Source organism: Tympanuchus pallidicinctus, unplaced genomic scaffold, assembly GCF_026119805.1.
Source record: "Tympanuchus pallidicinctus isolate F22 unplaced genomic scaffold, pur_lepc_1.0 scaffold22, whole genome shotgun sequence".
In the NCBI taxonomy this organism is placed as follows: Eukaryota; Metazoa; Chordata; class Aves; order Galliformes; family Phasianidae; genus Tympanuchus; species Tympanuchus pallidicinctus.
Genome location: NW_026294739.1, coordinates 6,358,522 through 6,366,100, shown reverse-complemented (window position 1 = coordinate 6,366,100; position 7,579 = coordinate 6,358,522). Strand labels below are relative to the sequence as shown.

General features: G+C 37.6%; 1 long non-coding RNA gene across 2 annotated transcripts; it reads right to left on the bottom strand.

Moving 5' to 3' along the window:
• Positions 1 to 719: 719 nt before the first annotated feature.
• LOC128082671 (uncharacterized) lies at positions 720 to 5,595 on the bottom strand. Of its 2 annotated transcripts, none has more exons than XR_008207773.1 (2): positions 5,532 to 5,595; positions 720 to 2,405 (listed from the first exon to the last, which is right to left on the bottom strand). It is a non-coding gene; the product is annotated as an uncharacterized LOC128082671 (long non-coding RNA). The 2 variants fall into 2 exon arrangements; XR_008207774.1 differs by having other exon boundaries at positions 720 to 2,408; positions 5,532 to 5,579.
• Positions 5,596 to 7,579: the final 1,984 nt, after the last annotated feature.

Genomic DNA, 7,579 nt, shown 5'->3' with positions numbered 1-7,579 from the left:
TGCAACTCTGTCTTTTTCTGCCTCGCACAAAGAACTATTAAAACAGGTCTTTCTGCTCAAAGCAGAATCAATGCTTTAAGTCAAAGATGTCTAATATTCTCAAAAAATATGGCCTGATAAACAAACAATAATGCATATTTTAGATAAGCAAGTCACACCACGCAGAAGTATCAAACAGCTGACAGAACCTAAATCATAACAACCTCAGAAGCAGGCACAGTAAAATTCTTAAGACCACACTGAAAGTGAAAGAAGATATCCAGGTCACAAACCTATCTGTCTGAAACCTTAAAATGAGTAGAAAAAAAAAAAAAAAAAAAAATACAAAATACATTTCCTCTTTTTGCTCCTCCTTCAGAAGGTAAAAATATTCTAAGTATAGCATATATGTAGATTAGTTTACATCTTCTCTGAAGTTTGCCCATATGAATGTTGCTTTTCTCTACAATGAGAGAGTTTTCTTTAAAAAAAAAAAAAGTCATTTTGACCATTTAAGGAATTTCAGGTAAATTTCTATTTGAATGTCAAAAATTGTTTCTTTCCTGAATGGCTGCTATTTCATGAATAAATGAGATTATAGACAATTTAGAAAGCAATATTCAAAGTTATAGTTAGCAGTAAATTATGCATTGCAGAGGTCAAAAGGATAGGCTTTGCAAAGCTCTGATTCTCTAATCATCCTTAAATTGTTTTACATCATTCCACATAACATACTGCAGTTTATCAAGACTATTAATGCAATGTACAGAGTCAGTTAAAAAAAACAGCAACAATTAACCTAATGCCATAACGCAGTTAATCAGAAAACTGATTTGTTTGAAAACAAAGACAAGAAAACTTTGACAGCAACAGTGTGCCTCTTTTGGACAATCACAACACCTGACAAAGGAAAAAAAAAATGTTCCCATTTAAAAAAATCACACAATTTTCTTAACCTGTGTTCTGAAGAGATATTATACAGCTAAAAGTGTTTGCTGAAGGTAATACAGGGAGACATTTTATAGCTATTCCACAAGGCTTTTCATCAAAAGAAAACTGTTACAAATACAACCCATTCTTGGCAATAAGGCCTTACCAGGTGTGAATACAATTCATAACAGACTACCCAAAACCAATTGTCTCTGGTGTTTATGCCTACTATTCCCGTACAAAAACTGATCATCCCGACACTGCCCCCTGTTGATATGAACAGTGCAAATTATTGGCTTCTGCAGGCAACTCTGAGACGTCTGTTTCCTTCTTTTGTAGCTACACCCTTTTTTCTTTTCAGGATTCTGTTGCCTGGAACTAAGCCATGATCTGGTACCAATCAAACCAGTGGCCTAATTTACTCCAGTAATAATTAGAAAAGTTTTTTGTATGAGGGAAGACACGAAAGGGTTTGGTTCAATATCATGCTGCATTTCAGGCGGCATCCTACTCTACTGTTCTAGTGATCTTCATCTGCAAACATTTTATCATTGTCTAGTTGTTCTAGTAACAGAATGCATATGTGTCAAATAAACAGTTAAAATTATGGCAGTGTATTTCCAACCTCATTGCACTTCTTGCATTTGCAGGATCACCTTGCCAGCATCTTAATTACAAACATCATACTACACTACTGTTTATGAGCAGAAGTTAAAGAATTCTTGACCATCTTTTCATAGCTTTTCACTGTTGCCTCTGTTCTTGTTTTCTGTTTCACATTTGGATTACTAAGCGATTTCCCAAGGTACTGAGTTTTGTGCACTGGCTATCAGTTTGCCATATCCTCTCATGAAACTCATCCAGTAACAAAAAAAACCAAAACAAAACAGAAGTACAAACAATACACTCAACACTTTACTGGCAAACACTGACTGTACGAGGAGAGACTGAGATTAAAATTGGACATGACACTGCCCAAGATCCATCAATCCTAATATAAGCCACAAGAATTTTCATTATAGTGGAATGCATGTAAGCTGGTAATTTCAAGGCCTTTCTTCTATGTGTTTTGTTTTCTTTGCTTGTTTGTCTTAAGTGAATTGCAGAAAATATTTTTATTTTTAAAAATATGTTTTGCAGAAGTAAATAATGTATTTTAACTACATACATTTAACACACAGAGCATGAGTGTTTTACATGGTTTCAATGATCCATGCTGTAACAGCTTCAACTAAGACAATCACATGGGCTTAATAAAGTCAGTTGTAATAAAAAAGAAAAGCTTTACTTTAAGAGGAAAATATTTATATTAGAAGCAATAATTATATCGTATTTTTCATCCCCAGAAGTGCTTTTTAAGTGTCATCTGGTGGTTTGCTAGAAAGACTGAGGGCCAGAATTGAATTTCTTCTCCCCACTGCCACCAACTCACTGTGTGGCCTTGGACCAATTGCTTCTTGTCACATTCTCAGCAATGCCAGGCACCCATCCCAGTACTGCTGAAAAAAAAAAAAAAAAAACAACCCAGACCATCAGTTTCCTTGGGCCTCATTTTCTGCATCTGTTAAATGAGTTTAGTTACTCCATTTCACAGGGCTGTCAGAAGCATTAGTCAGTATTTGTAGGATGTCTGGAGATTCTCAGATAGGAGAGTGCTACAGCAATCTATTTATTGCACTCTCCTTCCCATGCCAAAGAACAGGAGTCACTCTCTGAGGTGGAATAGAGCTGCCCTTAAAGTGTAAAAATTAGGAAGTGGGATAAAAGTGAAGGAACAGCATTTCTCAGTTCTTATAAGCAATAAGTATGCCCTACCAGCTGTATTGCAATAGCTCCAGAGACCACTGTCCAGCATGGATTCTTCCAAGAACCCTCTGCTATACAGGTACATTAGAGTAGAAAGAAGGCTACATAAGGAAACTTAATGCAAACTAATTAAAACAGTAATTGCACACAAGGTCTGCTGGAATGCACTGGATCAGTTCTCACTGTCATCATTATAGCAGAGCCAGAAAACTTCAAAGGCTTTATACCACATTCTGCAACACATACAAGAATTAGGCTCCAGAACAACTTCTAAATATTCTTTCTATTCTCTCAGGAAAATTTGATATTTAGTTACAGTCATCTAAGCCAAATCCTTATTCTGTATGGAAACATACTTGCTAGAATGTCTTCTCCCACACCGCCTCCAGGCATAGAAAGGCAACCGATACGCTTAAGACAGTTCAAGCTACTTTCAACCACTAATGTTTCCAAGTTTTAATGGTATTGTGGCATGCATTAAAAAGAGAGTAGCCAGCAGGTTGAGGGAGGTGATCCTCCCCCTCTGGTCAGGCCACATTTAGAACACTGTGTCCAGTTCCGGGCTCCCCAGATCAAAAAAAGACAGGGATCTCCTAGAAAGAGGCCAGCAGAGAGCCACAGTAACGATAAAGAGTCTGGAGCATCTCCTCTATCAGGAAAGGCTAAGTAACATGAGTCCATACCACTTGAGGAAAAGAAGACTGAGAGAAGGATCTGATTCATGTTTATAAATACTAAAGGGAGGTGGGGAGGGGGGGGGCAAATGGATGAGCCAGCCTCTTCTTGGTAGTGTGTAATGACAGGACAAGGAACAGTGGCCTAAAACTTGAAATGGGAAGTTCCACACAAACATCCAGAAGCATAACCTTCTTTAAAGCAAGGGTGATAAAGCATTGGCACAGGTTGCCCAGAGAGGTTGTGAAGTCTCCTTTACAATGTAGTATCTCTTAAAAACAGAGCATATAGTTTAATGTATACTCAATGATATTTTTTCTGTAAACAGGATTAATCTTTGAGAGGTGCCACATACTATCACTTCCAATAGCTATCAATAAATGGTCATTTACAAAGGATCATTCTGACAGGATCACATTAGAATATCCTCATATTTGCTTTCAAAATCAGCTACAACTCAGTGCACATAATCTGGCTGACTAGTGAACAGTAGCTTTAGAAGAAGATTAAACCCTCTTCCATAACTCAGCTTTTTTGGAATTCTTGCCTAAAGAATAAAGATTAACTTTGATGTCAGTATTCTTTAAAGTATATTTTCACTGACTAACATTTTGACGATGCAGTCTCAAATCCCAGAGGAAAACATTACCTGCACACTTGAAATCTCAATGTGATCTTACAGCCTCAATTCACTCACAAACGATGATAACATTCACTTTGAGGCATTTTCTGTTCCCATGGGTTGATTATTCATCCTTTAACAGTGCTCAGACCATGATGGCAAAATTTGGTCAACACTTCTTCATCTGAGTGTTGTGTATTTTCCGGAGCAGTGCATCAATCCAGCATATGATTATTCAGTTGCAAGTTTGTGGGTTTTTTTTTCCTGTTTTATTGTTGTTGTTTTCAAGAAGTTCAACTACCAGCTCACTCCTCTCTCTGTTTATTGAATTTGGCAGTTCTGAGAATACAACCTCACACTGCACCTCCTGGTGAAGAGTGAGACCATGTTGTTTGAAGACAGAAGGAAGACTCTGACTCCTTGTCCATAATGTGAAATTTACTCTTTTATAAAATCAATCTCAATTTGTTCCTTCCTGCTCTAAAGACACAGGTGAAAGGCTGGCTTTTTTTTTTTTTTCTCCACTCCAGTGTTACCTCACTGGCTGCAATGGAATTACAAACAATTGATACTAGCTCAAGAAAGAAGAGAATAAAGCCTCCCTCCTAATCACAAAGATGTTCAAACATTGTACTTCCTTGTAGCCTTTTGAGACATAGTTCAGTTGATGTGTTAACATCCAAAAAAGTGATATTTAAACATATTTTTTTGAACAACTCAATGCCCAGCTGGGAGGTGCAAGGCTATGATCAATATAGCAACCATAGAACAGATGAGTTTTCAGCACTGCCCATTAGGCTTTATAGATTGCTTTAAAGTGAGCTTTAAAAAAATAACAAGGAAAGCAATTAAAAAACCCACACCACCATTTTAGCTTTGACAATCCGTTATATGATCCCCATTTTGGAGAGCTAAGGGAGAATAAAAACCCAACCTTTTAGACCTTAGAAACAGGTGAGTGCATTACACAGCTGGGCCCATGAATGTCATACTGTCCCTCCATTTTTGCTAATGGCTGTGCTCAGTCTCAAATACCAGCAGGGAACTGAATTTATCTCCAAAGGGTACAAATTCAGACAATGAGAAACAGAGCACAGAGAGACAGACACTGACAGGCATTTACTCAACATAGTTTTTTTTACACCTTGCTTATCAGTTGTGATTTTTAAAATACAACACTTCAGTGAAGAACAAATATACATATATATATATATATATATATGTATGTATGTATATGATGACCTAAGTTATTTATTTAGGGAGAAAAAATTACTCAGAATGCTTGCTACTGGGGGATTTTTCAAAACTCTCTCTGTTATCGTATTCTCCTTTCAGAAGTGCCCTCAAATTTGTATCATCTGGAGATAAACAGAATCCTTGATTTGGATCAGTGTGTTTAATTGCACATATACGAAAGCACACATGGTGTAACAATCAACATGATGGGATTGTGATACAGAAGGCGTAACAACAAAAGAACTAACATCACACAAAGGTGTTACAAAGGAAAAGTACTCACCATCTCTGAGGATCTCAGCTCACAAGGGAAGGATCTCCAAGCAAAGATCCTCCCCCTGTGGGGGTCAGCCCTTGAGAGAGGTCTAAGAGAGGTGCAGCCAGGCTCCACCCCTTCTGGTCACACAGCTGAATTGCCTTCACCTGTGCTCCCAGGGCTGACCAGATCCTTTCCCAGGTGCTCAATCAGTGGTTCAGGCTGTGACTCAACAGTTACCATACATATAGATAAAACAATGGCTTATTACACCTACCAATCCATCACTGATATATATAATGAAGCTCAAGTGTACTTTTGTACAATTTTAGGTAATAAAAATGCCATTTAATTTTTCAGGCCATAATATAGTTATAGGAAGTCGTAGGTGAAGTTAAAATACAAAGAAATCACCTAGAAAAAGAAAACCTCACTCAGTGTTTGCCACACTGAATTAACACCAGAGCTGTGTACGTGATTTCAGAAATACCAGTGCAGTACTAAGGCTGATACTCCTTTTGGAGATTGATTCTGTATACTGCAACATACACATATGATAGTGTTTAAGAACAGTTGCATTCCTCTTGCACACCCATAAAAATGCATGTTTTACCCTTTGTTTTATTTCATTCTAGAAGAGAAAGGTCTGCAAGTAACAGCTCTAGATTTTTCCTCTTTAATCTGTTACCCTGACATTCCATACACACCAGCCCACACACACAGCCCTAAAAACACTAATTACAATAGAGCTCTGATAATGGTGGCTAGGTTTTGGTTTCTTCACGTTTTAATATATGCTAAGAAAGCTAAATAGGAGTTCCTGCTACACAAGTGAGAACTGAGTGAGTTGTCTCAGGTAGCACTGCTTGTCTGTTACACTAGAAATGACTGGACTCTTGGAATAAAATTCATCCAATTCAGTCACCAGAAGAAGAGAACCTTGCTGGATGAGAGTCTAATGTAATTGTGAATGCTGTTCCCTCTACTACCATGCAACCTCCGTCATCCAAATGCCTGCTGTATATATACCACTTTCTCTGCATGATTCATGCATTCCCTCATACGTTGTCTGTTCCATCAGCTGTCTGCTTAGGGGACTTGGAGATCTCATCCTTGCCATTCAGGTTTAGTTTTTATTTTCCATTACCAGTGCAGTTTTAAAACAGCAGTCCTATACCTTGCTGATGCAATAAGAGCTATCTGTCTTTGCTCCCACTAACACTGTGCTGCAGTCAAAGCTATTCAGACCTCTTTCTGCAAGATGTACATATCACATTCAGTATTTAAGAACACATGGCACAAACAAGAGATTTTTCAAGACCATCCCAAACAGTCACAGTACCTCTGTTGCAGCATAATCAGTTAGGAATTACAACTGATTGCCATTATAATGAACAGATTACTTGGGGTCACGTGGCTACAGACAAGTACTATCACGAGCTCTCTACATAAGGGGTGTAAAAATGGAACAGTATTATCTATACAAAATGCATATCCACTCCTATGTCACTGTGTATTCACACAGACAGAGATTAAATGAATTCACCACTGATATAAGGAAGAACAGGTTTCCTCACTTAAGACAGAGGATTAGGAGCCATGTGAAGGATTATACAGGTAAGTAAAGCAAAAATCACATCTCTCATTTTAACTTACTCCTTCTGTCACTGAAAAAAACAGGATCTATTTCAAGATGATTTGGCCTGAACCCTATTGTAATCGGTCTTAGCCTTTTTTAAAGGAAGAATTGAGTTGTCTACAAAAGGAGAAAGAAAAAAAAATCCCATCATGGAAAGCTGTGCTGTGAATCTAGTGTCAGTAAACAGCATACAGCTGCAGAGTGAGACTGCCATACATTGCTTCAAGTCAGCCAGCAGTGCATATGCTAAATGCATACTGATTTAAGGCTTGATCCTTAAAAATAGTGTACAAATTCAGTAGCCATATTCCAATCTACAGATTATAAATATAATACATGTGTGAATCACCTTTTAAGAGGCAGTGCTAAATAAGAATTTGAAGTACATGGTTAAGACAATAGACAGTATTAACATAATGTTTGAGCCTATTCTAAA